The 22,320-nt window shown below is 42.9% G+C and overlaps 1 protein-coding gene across 2 annotated transcripts in view; it reads left to right on the top strand.

The window, feature by feature from the left end:
- Positions 1-22,320, top strand: part of macrod2 (mono-ADP ribosylhydrolase 2) — a 1,190,608-nt gene that overhangs the window by 573,214 nt on the left and 595,074 nt on the right. The window lies entirely within an intron of this gene.

Below are 22,320 nucleotides of genomic sequence, written 5' to 3'. Positions count from 1 at the left end.
AAGATACTGTCTCTCTTTTCCTTAGTGTCTCCATGGTAACATTTTATGAGGATGAATCATAGCTGATACCCGTGTATATTGTGTCTGTCTGTGGTAATATTGGTGTGCTAAATCCAGCCTCCTTTCTCTAAAATGTAACAATTGTGTTTTCAGGCAAAACCACAGAGAGGAATTAGTTGATATCGTTAATTGAGCCATCTGCAATATGCGTTGATATCCCGTTTCTTGTTTCTGTTGAGAAAACAGTCTACTGCTGATAAATATTTTCCTAATCACCTCAGCTCCAGGCTGTGCAGCTCTCATTTCCGTGTGAAGGTGACCCGGAACAAAACACACAATAATGGGACATGACACGCACGCCACACACGCACCCCACACACGCACGCAAGCACGCACACAGACAATAATGGGATATGAAATAGAGGATGGATACTGCCAGAAGGGCTAAACTAAACTAAACCAACCAGCCAGATAGCCTGTCAAACCACAGCTTCTCAATACAAAGAAATTATCAAGTGCTACGCTGCAAATAAATCTGGCGCAACATCAATAAAAAACAAATCTATACTTTCCTCTTTCCTTGGATTTGTGATTTATAGCTAACTAGCAACCGGCCGGCAACCGCCCACTGATTGGTTGAGCTGACAGGCACATACTGTACTGTAATCACGTTCTGGTGATTATGAGGAGAAAGGCATAGAATAAAACGTATCTTGACAACATAATGGATCACAGCAGGAGGCATAATAAATGCTGCATACAAACAGAGAAAAGTGTGGCTTTTGCATTATGGAAGACTTCATTTAATTACAAAACATAATCAAATTAGCATATGAAAAAGCCACCCGTCTTTTTCAAACACGTCTCTCAGGTCTTTCTTATGGCGTCGCATATCTGGCTAATAAAGATATGTTCTTTAAATGTCCCTCTGGATCAAAAGGAGCCGGTCATTGAGTCTTCAGACATTGGTAAGACATTGGTAATATGCATAAGTGCATAAAAGGTTTGCTGAGGAGATATCACTATTGTCAGCTTTGGAGATCCTTTTCCTTAACAAAATGTAAAAGGCTTTCCACAATACTGAGTTAAACCAAGCTGAGCCAAACCAAGCTGTACTGTCCTGGGTAATCATTCACCATCCTATAAGGACAGTGTGAAATGGAAATACCTGAGCCAGCACAGTGGGGCATGATAGTGTGAAAAGTATTTTATTCTAGAACACAACAAGCCTGCTTTTTGATGGAAAGTGTTTTAGTAAGCATGCTCTGTGGATGCCTTTAAATGCAGTGTGATTAGTACTGTCATGGAAAGTGTTTTAGTAAGCATGCTCTGTGGATGCCTCTAAATGCAGTGTGATTAGTACTGTCATGGAAAGTGTTTTAGTAAGCATGCTCTGTGGATGCCTTTAAATGCAGTGTGATTAGTACTGTCATGGAAAGTGTTTTAGTAAGCATGCTCTGTGGATGCCTCTAAATGCAGTGTGATTAGTACTGTCATGGAAAGTGTTTTAGTAAGCATGCTCTGTGGATGCCTTTAAATGCAGTGTGATTAGTACTGTCATGGAAAGTGTTTTAGTAAGCATGCTCTGTGGATGCCTCTAAATGCAGTGTGATTAGTACTGTAATGGAAAGTGTTTTAGTAAGCATGCTCTGTGGATGCCTTTAAATGCAGTGTGATTAGTACTGTCATGGAAAGTGTTTTAGTAAGCATGCTCTGTGGATGCCTCTAAATGCAGTGTGATTAGTACTGTAATGGAAAGTGTTTTAGTAAGCATGCTCTGTGGATGCCTTTAAATGCAGTGTGATTAGTACTGTCATGGAAAGTGTTTTAGTAAGCATGCTCTGTGGATGCCTCTAAATGCAGTGTGATTAGTACTGTAATGGAAAGTGTTTTAGTAAGCATGCTCTGTGGATGCCTCTAAATGCAGTGTGATTAGTACTGTAATGGAAAGTGTTTTAGTAAGCATGCTCTGTGGATGCCTCTAAATGCAGTGTGATTAGTACTGTAATGGAAAGTGTTTTAGTAAGCATGCTCTGTGGATGCCTTTAAATGCAGTGTGATTAGTACTGTCATGGAAAGTGTTTTAGTAAGCATGCTCTGTGGATGCCTCTAAATGCAGTGTGATTAGTACTGTAATGGAAAGTGTTTTAGTAAGCATGCTCTGTGGATGCCTTTAAATGCAGTGTGATTAGTACTGTCATGGAAAGTGTTTTAGTAAGCATGCTCTGTGGATGCCTCTAAATGCAGTGTGATTAGTACTGTAATGGAAAGTGTTTTAGTAAGCATGCTCTGTGGATGCCTCTAAATGCAGTGTGATTAGTACTGTAATGGAAAGTGTTTTAGTAAGCATGCTCTGTGGATGCCTCTAAATGCAGTGTGATTAGTACTGTCATGGAAAGTGTTTTAGTAAGCATGCTCTGTGGATGCCTCTAAATGCAGTGTGATTAGTACTGTCATGGAAAGTGTTTTAGTAAGCATGCTCTGTGGATGCCTTTAAATGCAGTGTGATTAGTACTGTCATGGAAAGTGTTTTAGTAAGCATGCTCTGTGGATGCCTTTAAATGCAGTGTGATTAGTACTGTCATGGAAAGTGTTTTAGTAAGCATGCTCTGTGGATGCCTTTAAATGCAGTGTGATTAGTACTGTAATGGAAAGTGTTTTAGTAAGCATGCTCTGTGGATGCCTCTAAATGCAGTGTGATTAGTACTGTCATGGAAAGTGTTTTAGTAAGCATGCTCTGTGGATGCCTTTAAATGCAGTGTGATTAGTACTGTCATGGAAAGTGTTTTAGTAAGCATGCTCTGTGGATGCCTCTAAATGCAGTGTGATCATCTTGTGAGGGTCAGGACCAGAGGTTAACGGTCAGAGGCCGACCGGCTCCGTGCTGACAACATTGGCTCAGAGTGCTTAGTATTCACTGCATGGTCAGAGGACACTGCTGGTCTCAGAGCCAAAATGGAGGCTCTGCCAAAATACAGGCCATGCTCTCCAACTGCGGCAGGGTCAACAGAAATCACCTTGGTTAGAACATGAATATTGAGAGCTTACTTTACAAAATACATCTAAGATGACGAGGCAGTTCTGTCTGTCAAAACCCTGCCTTGATACCTTTGTTATATTCAGTTATACTTGATAGACTGTGGAAAAGCCAAATGCTCTGAAAGTAAGAAGTAAGCGTAAGCTCTTGATACTTTTGTTATATAGTTATACTTGATAGACTTTGTTGAAATTACGAATGTTAAGAACTCTGACTGTAAGTAAAAAGTAAGCAGTTGTTGAGCCAAATTGAAGTAAAAGCGTTTGTTGTTATAAGTCTCTGTTGAGTTGTCAAGCAGTTGGGAAAGTTGTAAGCTTGTCTAGTTGCCCAAGCTCTTCTTGGATGGATTTGTGTGACTCCTGCTTTTTCAAGGAGTGGCACGCTTAACTACACACACAAAAATTAGGGTTCCAAAAATGACTTTTTGGGAAGGGGGATGGTTCTGTGTGGAACCATACTGACCAAAGAACCCTTTGAGCTCTTCAATTGTTCTTTGTAGTTCAGAAAATGGTTCTTTCCATACAGGGTTTTTTATTCTGGTCAGCCACAGGTGTTATTAGGTGATCTTTATAGAACCTGTATGGAAAGGTTCTAAAGGAAAGGGTTCTTTATACCACCATACATGTTCCATTTAGAACCTTATGAGCATGGTTCTGTATAGAACCTTCAAAAAAAGGTTATATATAGCACCAAAAAGAGTTCCGCTATGGTTACAAGCTACCGCACGGCAAGCGGTACCGGAGCGCCAAGTCTAGGTCGAAGAGGCTTCTACCCCCAAGCCATAAGACTCCTGAACATCTAATCAAATGGCTACCCAGACTCTTTGCATTGCCCCCCCCCCCCCCCCCCCCCCCTTCCTCTTTTACACCACTGCTACTCTCTGTTGTTATCATCTATGCATAGTCACTTTAATAACTCTACCTACATGTACATATTACCGGTGCCCCCACACATTGACTGTGCCAGTACCCCTGTATATGGTCTCACTATTGTTATTTTACTGCTGCTCTTTATTACTAGTTACTTTTATCTCTTATTCTTATCCATATTTTTTTGAACTGCATTGTTGGTTAGGGGCTCGTAAGTAAGCATTTCACTGTAAGGTCTACATATGTTCGGAAGATGTAGTACACAATTATGATATAGTACACAATTATGATGTAGTACACAATTATGATGTAGTACACGTTTATGATGTAGTGCACATTTATTATGTAGTACACAATTATGATGTAGTACACATTTATGATGTAGTGCACAATTATGATGTAGTACACAATTATGATGTAGAGCATGATTATGATGTAGTACACAATTATGATGTAGTACACGTTTATGATGTAGTGCACACTTATGATGTATTACATGTTTATGATGTAGTGTACGATTATGATGTAGTACATGTTTATGATGTAGTACACATTTATGTTGTACTGCACAATTATGATGTAGTGCACGATTATGATGTAGTACATGTTTATGATGTCACATAACGAGGAGAACAACACTTCCACCCCTGCTGAATGTTTCATGGGATTCTAATTATTCTCATCTACAGGGGGTCGGAGGAGGCGTGCTGTGCTATCTCCTTTCCTCTCCCTATCTTTGTCTCTTTCCTCCTCTCTCTCTCATTTTCTTTTTTCTTTCCTTCTTTCTTTCTCTCTCGCTCTCTTTCTTTCTCTCACTCTCTCTCGCTCTCTCTTGCTCGCTCTCTCTGTCTCTCTCTCTCTCTTCAGTGTGTGAGGGGTGAGGTTGAGGGATGGATGCCCCTATCCATCATGGCCTGGCCCAGTTGAGGGGCTTACTGGTCTACAGATGCGTGGTGGTTGGGGAGAAATGGTGTGTGTGTGTGTGTGTGTGTGTGTGTGTGTGTGTGTGTGTGTGTGTGTGTGTGTGTGTGTGTGTGTGTGTGTGTGTGTGTGTGTGTGTGTGTGTCTGTGTGTGAAGGAGGGAGGGAGGGGTGGTCTCCTGACTCCTCTAGACCTATCATTTAGACAGCAACAGATGATCAGCCTGGGGAAACACACACCACTCCTCCACCCTTCAGACCTGCTGGTCTTTGTCTGTCAGACCCCTTGGTGGAATGCAGCATCCCTCCCTCCTCTCCTCTGACTCTGACGTGGCAGAAAGACAAGACAGGCAGGAAAACATAGTGGTGTTCTCAGATTCCATGTGGTTCCCTATAGTTCTCTGTGGTCAGACGCTGAGGTCACTTCCAGTTTACCATCAGGCCAGAGAATAGAGCTGGGTTTGAGCAGGGGCTGGGGTTAGAGCAGGGACTGGGGTTAGAGCAGGGGCTGGGGTTAGAGCAGGGGCTGGGGTTAGAGCAGGGACTGGGGTTAGAGAAGGGCCTGGGGTTAGAGCAGGGACTGGGGTTAGAGCAGGGACTCGGGTTAGAGCAGGGGCTGGGGTTAGAGCAGAGACTGGGGTTAGAGCAGGGGCTGGGGTTAGAGCAGGGACTGGGGTTAGAGCAGGGACTGGGGTTAGAGCAGGGGCTGGGGTTAGAGCAGGGGCTGGGGTTAGAGCAGGGACTGGGGTTAGAGCAGGGACTGGGGTTAGAGCAGGGGCTGGGGTTAGAGCAGGGACTGGGGTTAGAGCAGGGACTGGGGTTAGAGCAGGGGCTGGGGTTTGAGCAGGGACTGGGGTTAGAGCAGGGGCTGGGGTTAGAGCAGGGGCTGGGGTTAGAGCAGGGACTGGGGTTAGAGAAGGGACTGGGGTTAGAGCAGGGACTGGGGTTAGAGCAGGGACTCGGGTTAGAGCAGGGGCTGGGGTTAGAACAGGGGCTGGGGTTAGAGCATGGACTGGGGTTAGAGCAGGGGCTGGAGTTAGAGCAGGGGCTGGGGTTAGAGCAGGGGCTGGGGTTAGAACAGGGGCTGGGGTTAGAGCAGGGACTGGGGTTAGAGCAGTGGCTGCGGCTGGAGAAGGGGTTTGGAGCAGGGCCTTGATTACGGGCCAGGTTTGGAGCAGAGTCTGGGGAAGGGGTTAGAGCAGGGTCTGGGGAAGGAGTTGGAGCAGGGGCCAGGGTTGGAGAAAGGGTCGTGGCCGGGGTTGGAGATGGGGGATAGAGAAGGGGTTGGGGCTGCAGAGGATGGCGATTTTCTTTTTCTTTGTCTTCCTCTTTTTTGTCAGCCGTCATTCGTCCATCTTTTCTGCTTTCTAGAGAGAGATAGAACAAGAGAGAAAAGGAGAGAGAGATAGAACAAGAGAGAAAGGGAGAGAGTGATAGAACAAGAGAGAAAAAGAGAGAGAGAGATAGAACAAGAGAGAAAGGGAGAGAGAGATAGAACAAGAGAGAAAGGGAGAGAGAGATAGAACAAGAGAGAAAGGGAGAGAGAGATAGAACAAGAGAGAAAGGGAGAGAGAGAAAGCGCAAGAGAGCCCTTCAAAGCTGTTTTTTCCCCAAGGAAATCCTATATTATTCTCCTGATTTTGCCTCAATTGTAGATTGTGGAGGGCATCATGAATATTACAATAACCCCTAAAATGTAGACTGCCCCCCGTAGAGACTGAAATTATTCTGTCTGGATTCATTTTTAACATCTGCTAATCAAAGATAAAGGGCATATTTTAACACTTCAATTAAGGTTTTATTCATGTTCCATAGTCTCATAAAAGCGTTGGCAGAAATGTATGTCAGTTAAGAAATAACTATTACACAGACGGCCTACAGCGGGTTAACTGCCTTGTTCAGGGGAAGAACGACACATCTTTACCTTGTCAGCTCAGGGATTCCATCCTCGCCTCCCTGATATAATTTATATAATGATTTCTTGATATATTTAACATTGATGGAGTTATTGTGTATTGAGTCCTTTGTTTGTATGTGTCTGTGTGTGTGTGTTTTTTTGCCACAAACACACACACACAAAGAGGACGGTCTTTGTATTTTTAGTAGCTGTCTACATACCACCACAGACTGATGCTGGCACTAAAACCGCACTCAATGAGCTGTAAACCACCATAAGCAAACAGGAAACTCTATACAGAGGCGGAGCTCCTAGTGGACGGGGATTTTAATGCAGGGAAACTTAAATTAGTTTTACATAATTTCTATCAACATTTTAAACATGCACCAGAGGGAAAATAAATCTGGACCAACATTACGCCACACACAGAGATGCGTACAAAGCTCTCCCTCGCCCTCCATTTGGCAAATCTGACCATAATTCTATCCTCCTGATTCCTGCTTACAAGCAAAAACTAAAGCTGGAAGCATCGCTGACTAGATCAATAAAAAAGTGGTCAGATGACGTAGATGCTAAGCTACAGGACTGTTTTGCTATCACAGACTGGAACATGTTCCAGGATTCTTCTGATATTCTTCCACCTCTCTGTCAGATAGTGTCTCCCTCCTCTCTGTCAGATAGTGTCTCCCTCCTCTCTGTCAGATAGTGTCTCCCTCCTCTCTGTCAGATAGTGTCTCCCTCCTCTCTGTCAGATAGTGTCTCCCTCTTCTCTGTCAGATAGTGTCTCCCTCCTCTCTGTCAGATAGTGTCTCCCTCTTCTCTGTCAGATAGTGTCTCCCTCCTCTCTGTCAGATAGTGTCTCCCTCTTCTCTGTCAGATAGTGTCTCCCTCCTCTCTGTCAGATAGTGTCTCCCTCTTCTCTGTCAGATAGTGTCTCCCTCCTCTCTGTCAGATAGTGTCTCCCTCTTCTCTGTCAGATAGTGTCTCCCTCCTCTCTGTCAGATAGTGTCTCCCTCTTCTCTGTCAGATAGTGTCTCCCTCCTCTCTGTCAGATAGTGTCTCCCTCTTCTCTGTCAGATAGTGTCTCCCTCCTCTCTGTCAGATAGTGTCTCCCTCTTCTCTGTCAGATAGTGTCTCCCTCCTCTCTGTCAGATAGTGTCTCCCTCCTCTCTGTCAGATAGTGTCTCCCTCTTCTCTGTTAGATAGTATCTCCCTCCTCTCTGTCAGATAGTGTCTCCCTCCTCTCTGTCAGATAGTGTCTCCCTTCTCTCTGTCAGATGGTGTCTCCCTCCTCTCTGTCAGATAGTGTCTCCCTCCTCTCTGTCAGATAGTGTCTCCCTTCTCTCTGTCAGATGGTGTCTCCCTCCTCTCTGTCAGATAGTGTCTCCCTCCTCTCTGTCAGATGGTGCCTCCCTCCTCTCTGTCAGATAGTGTCTCCCTCCTCTCTGTCAGATGGTGTCTCCCTCCTCTCTGTCAGATGGTGTCTCCCTCCTCTCTATCAGATAGTGTCAGTGAACATATAAGTCCCACTGTACTGTTGTTAAAAGACCACTTTTGAAAGTGTTTGAGTGTTAAATTAACTTGATTGTGGTGTTTTCAGAGCTCTGCTGTAGTGTAATGCACAACACTTGCAGTGTAAAACATACACGCGCGCACACATAGAGGTGTATGACCCACAGAGTTAAAAACCTAAGGCCAGTTGAGGTGGAAGTTAAGGAACTACTACACTTTTACAGCTTTGGGCAGAACATGGAATATCTTTTAATGCACATGATAAATGATTGAATAGCCTAGTTCATGTGGCCAGTGAGTTGAGGAGAATCCCAAATGGTACCCTAAGTAATGCACTACTTTTGACCAGGGCCCATAGTGAATATGTTCCATTTGGAATGCATACCTACTCTGGGCTAAAAGGCACACACACACACGCACACACACACACACACACACACACACACACACACACACACACACACACACACACACACACACACACACACACACACACACACACACACATACATCCACACACACATCCACACACACACTAGACTCTGTAGTAAATCTTCAACAGAGAAGATTCACATCAGCAGTTACACACTGCCACTGGGCTGGTGCAAAGCTGAGGTGTAATGTAGAGCAGGTGTAATGCTCATCTCCCCTATCCATAAAAATGGAGACAAATCAGCCCCAATAATTACCGGGGAATTTGCTTAAACAGCAACTTGGGAAAGGTTTTCTGTAGCATTTGGAATTCAATAATACAAAACTTTATATATAACACCTTACACATACTAATTAATAAACACGTCCACCAAAAAAAAGAGGACAAAATCTTTGCTTGCTTTATTGACTTTAAAAAGCATTTGATTTTCTGTGGCACGAAGGTCTATTCTTCAAAATTCTCCAAAGTGGGCTTGGTGGTACGGTGTATGACTTAATGAAATGTATGTACACAGAAAACAAGTGTGCAATAAAAATCTAAAACCAAAGAACTGACTTATTTTCTCAATGTGGAGGTGTGAGACAAGTCTGCAGTTTGAGTCGAAAACTTTTCAACATTTATGTCAATGAATTAGCAGACATATTGAACCATTCTGCAGCTCCAGGACTCAGACGATTTGACACAAAGGTAAAATACCTGCTATGTGCTGATAATTTGGTTATTCTATCACCAACCAAAGAAAGTCTCCAACAGAACCTTAATATTCTAGAGCAATATTGCCATAATTGGGCTCTGGTAGTAACAAACAAAACAATCCTGATTTTTCTGAAACAACCCAGATATAAATAAATCCACATTTAACAACATCATAATTGAACTATAAATGATACTTTGTTTGGTCTGACCATATCTGGTCGGACCATATCTGCATCGGGAAACTTTAATATATAACAATGAAATTATTCAAAATCAGAGCCCTCTCAGTCAGCTGGTGCTGGACCCTAACCAAGCAAGCTGACACCAGCACTGCTTCAAAATAAATAATCAAAATTAACAAAATCATAAACCAATTATATTACTCATATATGCAACATTGTAAAAACTAAAACAAATTCCCAAAGCCGACTAAATTGCTATCTGGCCCTAAACAGAGAATATGAATTGGCTGATTGCGTCATATCTCTGACAGAGTAGAGATAGAGACAGATCCTTACCAAGTACAGGCTGTGACCACCAGTTGGCAATAGAAACCGTCAGACATAAAAAGACATGGCCAAACCACGACCAACAACATTGGACACTCTATGGAACAAAAAGCCTTCACTATATCATCCTGGAATATCCAAGGCCTGAGGTCATCTGCCTTTGGCCTAAAGAGCAGAAACCCGGAATTCACCAAAGAAATCGGTAATACAGACATTGTCATCCTGCAAGAAACCTGGTATAGAGGAGACGGACCCACTGGTTGCCCTCTAGGTTACAGAGAGCTGGTAGTCCCATCCACCAAACTACCAGGTGTGAAACAGGGAAGGGACTCAGGGGGTATGCTAATTTGGTATAGAGCAGACCTAACTCACTCCATTAAATTAATCAAACAGGAACATTCAACATTTGGCTAGAAATTCAAAAGGAAATTATCCTAACAGAGAAAAATGTCCTCCTGTGTGCTACCTATATCCCCCCACTAGAATCCCCATATTTTAATGAAGACAGCTTCTCCATCCTGGAGGGGGAAATCAATCATTTCCAGGCCCAGGGACATATACTAGTCTGTGGCGACCTAAATGCCAGAACCGGACAAGAACCTGACACCCTCAGCACACAGGGGGACAAACACCTGCCTAGAGGTGACAGCATTCCCTCCCACATATGCCCCCCTAGGCACAATTATGACAACATAACCAACAAAAACGGGTCACAACTCCTGCAGCTCTGTCGCACGCTGGGTATGTACATAGTCAACGGTAGGCTTCGAGGGGACTCCTATGGTAGGTACACCTATAGCTCATCTCTTGGCAGTAGTACTGTAGACTACTTTATCACTGACCTCAACCCAGAGTCTCTCAGAGTGTTCAGTCAGCCCACTGACACCCCTATCAGACCACAGCAAAATCACAGTCTACTTAAACATAGCAATACTCAACCATGAGGCATCAAAGCCAAAGGAACTGAGTAACATTAAGAAATGCTATAGATGGAAGGAATGCAGTTTGGAAACCTACCAAAAAACAATTAGGCAACAACAAATTCAATCCCTTTTAGACAATTTCCTGGGTAAAACTTTCCACTGCAATAGTGAAGGTGTAAACTTGGCAGTAGAAAATCTTAACAGTATATTTGACCTCTCAGCTTCCCTATCAAATCTAAAAATCTCAAATAGAAAACCGAAGAAAATTAACAATAATGACAAATGGTTTGATGAAGAATGCACAAATCTAAGAAAGAAATTGAGAAACCTGTCCAACCAAAAACATAGAGACCCGGAAAACCTGAGTCACTAAAACAATACAGAAATACACTACGGAAAAAGAAGGAACAGCATGTCAGAAATCAGCTCAATGTAATTGAAGAATCCATAGACTCTAACCACTTCTGGGAAAATTGGATAGAATTGAAAATAATTATCTATCCAAAATGGAGATGTATGGGAACTTCTCCAATCTTTTTGGCTCTATAACAAAGAATAAAGAGCAAAAACATATACATGATCAAATACAGATCTTAGAATCAACTATTAAAGACTACCAGAACCCACTGGATTCTCCAATTACATTGAATGAGTTACAGGACAAAATAAAAACCCTCCAACCCAAAAAGGCATGTGGTGTTGATGGTATCCTCAATGAAATTATCAAATATACAGACAACAAATTCAAATTGGCTATACTAAAACTCTTTAACATCATCCTTAGCTCTGGCATCTTCCCCAATATTTGGAACCAAGGACTGATCACCCCAATCCACAAAAGTGGAGACAAATTTGACCCCAATAACTACCGTGGAATATGCATCAACAGTAACCTTGGGAAAATCTTCTGCATTATCATTAACAGCAGACTCGTACATTTCCTCAATGAAAACAATGTACTGATCAAATGTCAAATTGGCTTTTTACCAAATTACCGTACAACAGACCATGTATTCACCCTGCACACCCTAATTGACAACCAAACAAACCAAAACAAAGGCAAAGTCTTCTCATGCTTTGTTGATTTCAAAAAAGCCTTTGACTCAATTTGGCATGAGGGTCTGCTATACAAACTGATGGAAAGTGGCGTTGGGGGTAAAACATACGACATTATAAAATCCATGTACACAAACAACAAGTGTGCGGTTAAAATTGGCAAAAAACACACACATTTCTTCACACAGGGTCGTGGGGTTAGACAGGGATGCAGCTTAAGCCCCACCCTCTTCAACATATATATCAACGAATTGGCGCGGGCACTAGAAAAGTCTGCAGCACCCGGCCTCACCCTACTAGAATCCGAAGTCAAATGTCTGCTGTTTGCTGATGATCTGGTGCTTCTGTCACCAACCAAGGAGGGCCTACAGCAGCACCTAGATCTTATGCACAGATTCTGTCAGACCTGGGCCATGACAGTAAATCTCAGTAAGACCAAAATAATGGTGTTCCAAAAAAGGTGCATTACCATCACCAACTGGACTGGAGTGTGGACATCAGTTCATCTTTCAATTACCCACGTGGTTATATGCTCCTAAAAACGAATGAGATGGCACGTGGGTGTATGCTCCTAAAACCAATGAGATGAGGGGAGAGGCAGGACTTTCAGCGCATCAACGTCACAAATATAACCAAGTTCTATTTTAGCGCCTGGCTATGCAGACGCTTGTTGACGCGCGAGCAGTGTGGGTGCAATGATTGAGAAACATGTATGTGTACATTTTTTTAGCAACGCTCAAGCACGTGATGCGAACGGTCTGGTCAGCATGTCATACTGAACAGTGTCACACTGAACAGTGTCATACTGAATCATCGCTGAATTAATAAACACACCAGTCTGAATGGCTGGCAGGCAGGTAGACAGACACCTGTATAGATAAACATCATTTTGTCACTTTGGTTGATTGTCATTCAATCACAGATTGAACGCCAAACGTACGGTTTATGGAACTTCAATTATGTATGTGTGTATATGTCAGTACAGATGTACAATGATGTGTGTTTAAAAGTGTCAATAAATGTATGTTGCACCAGAGAAGGTGGAGAGAAGTTAACACCTGATACTCCCTTTCTCTCTTCCTCTCTCTCTCCCTCACCTCCTCCTCCATCCCTCTCTCCCTTTGGCCCTAAAGGCCTCCATCTGCTAGTACCAACAGTGTCAAATCTCTCCCTCCACACCCTAAAACTCTCCCTCCACACTGCTATCTGACCCTGTTAATGTCTTCCTTCATAGGATGTGTCCCAAATGGCTCTCTGTTCCCTACATAATGCACTATTTTTGACCAAATTCCACAGGGCTCTAGTCAAAAGTATTGAACTATGTAGGGAATAGGGGTCCATTTGATATGCAGTCATAATGTTATCTGACCCTGCTAATCCTGTGTGAATAATTCATAGGCTTGGCACCAAATCTCACACAATTTACTCTGTACTGTTTGTCTGGAAACTGTTCACTTCCTTAAGAAAAACACAGAGAGTTGTTTCAACTCTGTGTGTGTGTGTGTGTGTGTGTGTGTGTGTGTGTGTGTGTGTGTGTGTGTGTGTGTGTGTGTGTGTGTGTGTGTGTGTGTGTGTGTGTGTGTGTGCGTGTGTGCGTGTGCGTGTGCGTGCACGTGCACATGCACATTTGTGTGTGTGTGCGTGCATTTCCTCCAATGTGCGTGTGTGCAAGCGTTCTAACTCACTGTGTGTGTGAGAGTAGTGTTTTGACTGTCCCTATCGACATCTCTCTCCACCCCAATCCGCCACTCTCTACCTCTCTTTGCTACTCTGTGTTCTACTGATGACTAAGAAGGGAAATTGGCTGTAAAATTCTCATAATTAATGCTTCTGGCCTGCTGATAGAACAGGGCAAATTCCTCTCCTTCTGTTCTCAACAACAAGAACATTCAGTCAAACCTACTAGCAACATTCAGTCAAACCTATTAGCAACATTCAGTCAAACCTTCTAGCAACATTCTGTCAAACCTGCAAGCAACATGCAGTCGAACCTATTAGCAACATTCAGTCAAACCTACAAGCAACATTCATTCAAACCTACTAGGAACATTCAGTCAAACCTACAAGCAACATTCAGTCAAACCTACTAGGAACATTCAGTTAAACCTACTAGGAACATTCAGTCAAACCTACAAGCAACATTCAGTCAAACCTATTAGAAACATTCAGTCAAACCTACCAGGAACATTCAGTCAAACCTACCAGGAACATTCAGTCAAACCTATTAGCAACATTCAGTCAAACCTACCAGTAACATTCAGTCAAACCTACAAGCAACATTCAGTCAAACCTACTAGGAACATTCAGTCAAACTTACCTGGAACATTCAGTCAAACCTACAAGCAACATTCAGTCAAACCTATTAGCAACATTCAGTCAAACCTACCAGGAACATTCAGTCAAACCTACCAGGAACATTCAGTCAAACCTATTAGCAACATTCAGTCAAACCTACCAGGAACATTCAGTCAAACCTATTAGCAACATTCAGTCAAACCTACCAGGAACATTCAGTCAAACCTATTAGCAACATTCAGTCAAACCTACCAAGCACATTCAGTCAAATCTACCAGGAACATTCAGTCAAACCTACCAGGAACATTCAGTCAAACCTATTAGCAACATTCAGTCAAACCTACCAGGAACATTCAGTCAAACCTACCAGGAACATTCAGTCAAACCTACTAGGAACATTCAGTCAAACCTATTAGGAACATTCAGTCAAACCTACCAGGAACATTCAGTCAAACCTACCAGGAACATTCAGTCAAACCTACCAGGAACATTCAGTCAAACCTACCAGGAACATTCAGTCAAACCTACCAGGAACATGCCGTCATACCTACCAAGAACATTCAGTCAAACCTACCAGGAACATTCAGTCAAACCTATCAGGAACATTCAGTCAAACCTACCAGGAACATTCAGTCAAACCTACCAGGAACATTCAGTCAAACATACTAGGAACATTCAGTCAAACCTACCAGGAACATTCAGTCAAACCTACCAGGAACATTCAGTCAAACCTACTCGGAATATTAGGTCAAATCAACCAGGAACTTAATTAAATTGATGTACAATAACGTATCATGCCTTTATCATCAGATTTTATTTGTCAGGATGTTTTATAAGGAAATATTCAGAGACTATACTTAGACAGTGCATAGTGCTGCATCACAGACAGACAGACAGACAGACAGGGACAGACAGACAGACAGACAGACAGACAGACAGACAGACAGACAGACAGACAGACAGACAGACAGACAGTAAGACAGACAGATCATGTATATGACACTAATATTGATTCCTGCTCATTCTGTTTTGCCCTCCAACTCCTTGTGAGTCATAGCATCGCCTCTCCATCATCTTACAACACACACACACACACACACACACACACACACACACACACACACACACACACACACACACACACACACCCTCTACATTATCTTCCATCGATGGAGTGGAGCCTGCATCCTAAATTACACCCTATTCCCTATGGCGTGCACTTCTTTTGACCATGGCCCATATGGCTATATAGGGAATAGGGTGTGATTTGGGACGCAGACGGGCATTATGGAACCATAGTTTACTTTTCAATTATGCGGCCGCTGTTTGTTGCCGGAATTTAAAATGATAATGAAGTGGTTATTGTCTGGCGGGGCCCCGCGCGGGGAGGGGAGGGTCGATGTTGGGAATGTGGTGTGTGTCATGCGCTACCATCGTAAATCTCCAGATTGTCACCCGCGGTTCTGAGATGGATTCTCCTCTCTTCTGCTTGTCTCATAACCTGTAGAGCAGAACCTAGGGAGGAAGCACACACACACACAGAGACACACACACATACATACTCACGCACGCGCACACACAGGAGGCAGCAGTAGAACAATTAATGGAAGGAAGGAAAGTCTTGAGAGTGGTAAACAATAGCAGATTAATGGGTCCTCTGCATCATTCATTTACACACACTAATGGAAAGTAGAAATGATTCTATTTACCAAGAATATTGATATGTTCTGCTATATTCAGCTATGTATGTATATATGTTAAAGGTCTTTCCATTTAAATGGAATACCTTTCAAATGATAATTCAGGTATGCTAGCGGTTAAGAAAGTTGGGTCAGTAACAGAAAGGTTGCTGGTTTGAATCCCTGAGCCGACTATGTGAAAAATCTGTTGATCTGCCCAAGAGCAAGGCACGTAACTCTGTTCATCTGGCCTGTTTTGTGGGCAATCCCATGAGACACACATATAAGTGCTCTGTATAATTTATATTGGCTAGATTCATGAAAAACCCAATGGTATGACGCTCTAGCCACCCACTCAATTCAATTTATTTGACATTTCTGCCTGCTAAACTGAATCCAACTCATTTAGAGGAGAGGCAATCTCACCAAATAGCCAATTGATTGCACAGTTCATTTATCCAACAGGTCATTCAGCAATGGCAGTCTGTTTCGGAAGTTCAGCCATCTGAATTAGCTAGGGATGTGATGACTCCAGAAAGAAAGCTTGATCATGTTCATGCATTTAAACATCCAACTTTAATAAAGTAGCCTAGTACATGTATTTGATCTCTATCTGATTGCTATATAACTTAGTATCTACAGATCTACTGTCTTAATGGGATCATGCTTGTTGTCACAGAGAATCTTCCTGCGCACAGGACATGCAAATTGTTGTGTATTGGAGGTTTTAAAAAGCCCCTAACGAGAAATGTATCAACCCCTACAAAAATGTCAATTTCTGCTGTGAGAAACAGGGTTCAATTAAGATAACGCATCTGAACTTACTCAACAACATTATTGATATTATGGAGATTGGAGATGGAGATGTATTGTGGAATTAAAGACATCCTCCAGCGATTTTTGTTTTCAAACTTTTCCTGTTGAAGTGTGTAAATACAGTAAAGTACACTCACTGAGCAAAATAGTGTTTTTTTATACACAACTGCAAAGTTCAAGGAGTATTGCATTCAATCAGTTGGTTTGTAGTGATGTCATCGGCCTCCCCTTTGCTTGAGGAACAATAGAGAAGTGATAGAGCACGAAAGAGGTTCGGCCCATCCTCCTCTTGTGTTATGACACAGCTCACCTGGACCACCTATTGAGACGAGTATTTTGTTAAGTAAATCCGGTGTTAAATGAGGTGAAACGGAGACTGGAGTGCCACTGTGATCTCACTCCCCTGATTAGTATTGCTGTAGGTCAATCAAACCATGGAGTCTGGAGAGAATTGAAACAAAAGGCCTCTGGCCTGTTTGATATGTATGCTATTTAAAGTCTGAAGGTTGTTGTTGTATTAAACTAGTGATGTCAGATTACTTCTTACCAATGCAGTGTATATTGCTTGGGAACTGACTCTGTCTGTAGTGACCCCTGCCCGCTTTTCTTCATCCTTTAGTTACCATTGGAACCACAAGTACTCAAATCAAATGTAGTGGTCACATACACGTGTTTAGCAGATGTTATTGTGAGTGTAGCGAATTGCTTGTGCTTCTAGCTCTGACAGTGCAGTAATATCTAACAGTCTATATCTACTGTACATGGGGGTGAGTGATGGATGGCTAACACTTCAGCTACACTACACTTGTCACCATCAATGTGATGTTCTACCTTCTACACAAAAAACAACCAAAAGCCTCTCTGAATCTATGCCTCTCTGACTCTCTAACTCTCTGCTCCTCTGACTCTATGACTCTCTGACTATGCCTCTCTGAATCTATGCTTCTCTGCCTCTCTAACTCTCTGCTCCTCTGACTCTATGACTCTCTGACTATGCCTCTCTGAATCTATGCCTCTCTGACTCTCTAACTCTCTGCTCCTCTGACTCTATGCCTCTCTGACTCTCACACTCTATGCTTCTCTGACTCTATGCCTCTCTGCCTCTGACTATGCCTATCTGACTCTATACCTATCTGACTATATGCCTCTAACTCTCTGACTTTTCCCTCTCTGACTCTCTGCCTCTCGGACTTTGCGACTCCCCGACTCTCTGATTGTAATGAGACTGTGGAAACCGGTGCAGATGGTGGAAACGTGTGTGTGTTTCAGTGACGTGTCACTCTATTCCGCTGTGACAGCTGGGCAGACGTTTGACCCGGCTGAGACCTCACTCCAAGCTACCTTCAAATTGGCATGTCTTCATCTCTGATTGGAATAGAGAGAAGGGAGTCTAAAGGGATACTTTTTCATAGCTATCCTTCCACAGGCATTGACACCAGGGGAAAGATGGCTCATACTCGTGTCTACTGAGCTGTTGTGTATCTGTCAAGTTCTGAGTTGTGAGGAGTTAACAGCAAGGGGTTTTAATGCTCAGCAGCCATTTTGAGGAAGAGTTAGGAATGTATCTAGCTAGTGGATCAAGAGAGGAACATGGGGAAAAGTGTGGTGAATTTGGAGGGAGGAAAGGTGAGAGAGAAGTACAGCGATGAGAGAAAGGTCTGGGTGACAGATTTACACTTTCAGTAAAAACACAATTAATACCATTCCAAACCAGCTTTATGGCCTGAGAACAAAAGGTTGAATTTCTCTCTCTCTTTTAATTCATTAGACTATTGACATGGCAAGTTAAATAACTTACTGGTCAAAGCAACAATGGTTGGACTAACATTAATAATAATGATAATGCTAATAGTAGGCCTAGTGGTAATGATATTAACATTAACAGCAACTGTAATGTGAATATTAATACATCTAAGTAATTGTAGTAGACTAGTGTTAACATGGCTGAAAAGACACATGGCATTGTATGAGCCAAAACAAAAAGGCAAATAATATTGTTACATTGTACTTTTCACTGGCTGTCTTTCAGGTTGTGACAGAACACTACATATTTGGCTGACAAAACTGCACATTTTGGGTTTTCACCCAATAAATATTCTATTTTTTTCTCATATTTTACAGTTTTAAATTATTTGTAATGAATGATACTTTTCTGAAAGATTCTCATAGGTCTGAGTATTTGGCACAATGTAATAGGAAATGCTCTCTGTCCCTCTGCCTTTCTCTCTGCCTTTCTCTCTGCCTTTCTCTCTCTCTCTGTCGCTATGTCTCTGTCTGTCTGTCTGTCTGTCTGTCTGTCTGTCTGTCTGTCTGTCTGTCTGTCTGTCTGTCTGTCTGACTGTCTGTCTGTCTGTCTCTCTCTCTCTCTCTATTCTCTCTCTCTCTCTCGCTCTCTCTCTCTATTATCCCTCTCCCCTCCTCTCTCTCTCTATTATCTCTCTCGCTCTCTCTCTCTCTCTATTATCCCTCTCCTCCCTCTCTCTCTATCTCTCTCTCTCTCTATTCTCTCTCTCTCTCTCTCTCTCTCTCTATTAACCCTCTCCCCTCCTCTCTCTCTCTATTATCTCTCTCTCTCTGTCTCTCTTTCTATTATCCCTCTCCCCCTGCCCCCCTCTCTCTCTCTCTCTCTCTCTCTCTCTCTCTCTCATTTCAATTCAATTCAAGGGGCTTTATTGGCATGGGAAACATGTTAACATTGCCAAAGTAAGTGAAGTAGATAACATACAAAAGTGAAATAACAATAAAAATTAACAGTAAACATTACACTCACAGAAGTATAATGGCAGTTTAATGGGAGTTTATCAAAATCGGGTTTGTTTTCGAATTCTTTGTGGATCTGTGTAATCTGAGGGAAATATGTGTCTCTAATATGGTCATGCATTTGGCAGGAGGTTAGGAAGTGCAGCTCAGTTTCCACCTCATTTTGTGGGCAGTGAGCACATAGCCTGTCTTCCCTTGAGAGTTGTGACAGAACACCACTTATTTGGCTGACAAAACTGCACATTTTGGGTTTTCACCCAATAAATATTCTATTTTTTCCTCATATTTTACAGTTTTAAATTATTTGTAATGAATGATTATTTTCTGAAAGATTCTCATAGGTCTGAGTATTTGACACAATGTAATAGGAAATGCTCTCTGTCTCTCTGCCTTTCTCTCTGCCTTTATCTCTCTATGTCTCTGTCTGTCTGTCTGTCTGTCTGTTTTTCTCTCTCTGCCTCACTCCCTCTTCTCTATCTCTTTCTTGCTTTCTTTCTGCCTTTCTCTCTCGCTCTCTCTCTCTCTCGCTCTCTCTCTCTCTCTCTCTCTTTCCCTCTCTGCCTTTCTCTCTCTCTCTTTCTCTCACCCTATCTATTTCTCTCTCTTTTGCTCTCTGCCTCCCTCCCTCCCTCTTCTCTATCTCTTTCTTGCTTTCTCTCTGCCTTTCTCTCTCTCTTTCTTGTTTTCTCTCTGCCTTTCTCTCTCTCGCTCTCTCTCTGTCTCTCGCTTTCTCTCTCTCTCTCTAGGATAAGCAGCTCAGTCTCCACCTCATTTTGGCAGTGTGCACATAGCCTGTCATCTCTTGAGAGCCAGGTCTGCCTACGGCGGCCTTTCTCAATAGCAAGGCTATGCTCATTGAGTCTGTACATAGTCAAAGCTCTCCTTAAGTTTGGATCAGTCACAGTGGTCAGGTTTTCTGCCACTGTGTACTCTCTGTGTAGGGCCAAGTATCATTCTAGTTTGCTCTGTTTTTTTGTTAATTCTTTGTAATGTGTCAAGCACTTCTCTTTTTGTTCTCTCGTGATTTGGTTGGGTCTAATTGTGTTGCTGTCCTGGGGCTCTGTGGGGTGTGTTTGTGAACAGAGCCCCAGGACCAGCTTGCTTAGGGGACTCTTCTCCAGGTTCATCTCTCTGTAGGTGATGGCTTTGTTATGGAATGTTTGGGAATTGCTTCCTTATAGGTAGTTGTAGAAATTAATCTCTTTTCTGGATTTTGATAATCAGCGGGTATCGGCCTAATTCTGCTCTTCATGCATTATTTGTTTTTTTGCGTTGTACACAAAGGATATTTTTGCAGAATTCTGCATACAGAGTCTCAATTTGGTGTCTGTCCCATTTTGTGAAATCTTGGTTGGTGAGCAGACCCCTCTCTCTGTTTCTCTCTGTTTCTCTCTCTCACTCTCTCTCTCTGTTTCTCTCTCACTATCTCTCTGTTTCTCTCTCTCTCTCTCTCTCTCTGTTTCTCTCTCTGTTTCTCTCTGTTTCTCTCTCTCACTCTCGCTCTCTCACTCTCTCTCTGTTTTTCTCTCTCTCACTCTCTCTCTGTTTCTCTCTCTCTCACTCTCTCTCTGTTTCTCTCTCTCTCACTCCCTCTCTGTTTCTCTCTCTCTCACTCTCTCTGTGTTTGTCTCTCTCACACTCTCTCTCTGCCTTTCTCTCTCTCACTCTCTCTCTGTTACTCACTCTCACTCTGCCTTTCTCTCTCTGACTCTCTCTGTTTCTCTCTCTCTGTGTTTCTCTCTCTCTCACTCTCTCTCTGCCTTTCTCTCTCTCACTCTCTCTCTGTTTCTCTCTCTCACTCTGCCTTTCTCTCTCTGACTCTCTCTGTTTCTCTCTCTCACTCTCTCTCTGTTTCTCTCTCTCACTCTCTATCTGCCTTTCTCTCTCTCTCACACTCTCTCTCTGTTTCTCTCTCTCGCACTCTCTCTCTGCCTTTCTCTCTCTCTCTCTCTCTGTTTCTCTCTCTCTCACTCTCTGTTTCTCTCTCTCTCACTCTCTCTGTTTCTCTCTCTCACTCTCTCTCTTCCCTTTTCTCTCTCTCTCACACTCTCTCTCTGTTTCTCTCTCTCACTCTGCCTTTCTCTCTCTGACTCTCTCTGTCTCTCTCTCTCACTCTCTCTCTGTTTCTCTCTCTCACTCTCTATCTGCCTTTCTCTCTCTCTCACACTCTCTCTCTGTTTCTCTCTCTCGCACTCTCTCTCTGCCTTTCTCTCTCTCTCTCTCTCTGTTTCTCTCTCTCTCACTCTCTGTTTCTCTCTCTCTCACTCTCTCTGTTTCTTTCTCTCTCACTCTCTCTGCCTTTTTCTCGCACTCTTTCTCTGTTTCTCTCTCTCTCACGCTCTCTCTGTCTTTCTCTCTCTCTCTCTCTGTTTCTCTCTCTCTCACTCTCTCTCTGCCTTTCTCTCTCTTTCACTCTCTGCCGTTCTTTCTTTCGCTCTCTCTCTTTCTCTCTCGTTCTCTCTCTGCCTCTCTCTCTCTCCACCAACACACATGCACGCATGCACACACACCTGTCCCACGAGACCTAATAACTGTGAAGAGTTTACAGAAAAATATGCAGCAACTCTATTATGGCCAATTAATGCACAGGAACATATGCATAATCGTTAGAACATCCTCAACTCTAGGGCCATTCACTTGTTTTCCCCAGCGCTGAGTCATCCACATCCGGATACAGTTTTGTTCTACCTTTTATCTTTTCATCCAACCCTCTAAAACTACTCTGTTAACAACCCACTTCTCTGTACCCATCAGCCCTGTTACTATTCAACTGTTAGGTTCTCTCTGTACCCATCAGCCCTGTTACTATTCAACTGTTTGGTTCTCTCTGTACCATCAGCCTTGTTACTATTCAACTGTTGGGTTCTCTCTGTACCCATCAGCCTTGTTACTATTCAACTGTTGGGTTCTCTCTGTAC

Source organism: Oncorhynchus mykiss, chromosome 23, assembly GCF_013265735.2.
Source record: "Oncorhynchus mykiss isolate Arlee chromosome 23, USDA_OmykA_1.1, whole genome shotgun sequence".
In the NCBI taxonomy this organism is placed as follows: Eukaryota; Metazoa; Chordata; class Actinopteri; order Salmoniformes; family Salmonidae; genus Oncorhynchus; species Oncorhynchus mykiss.
This window is presented reverse-complemented; position numbering and strand designations above follow the sequence as displayed.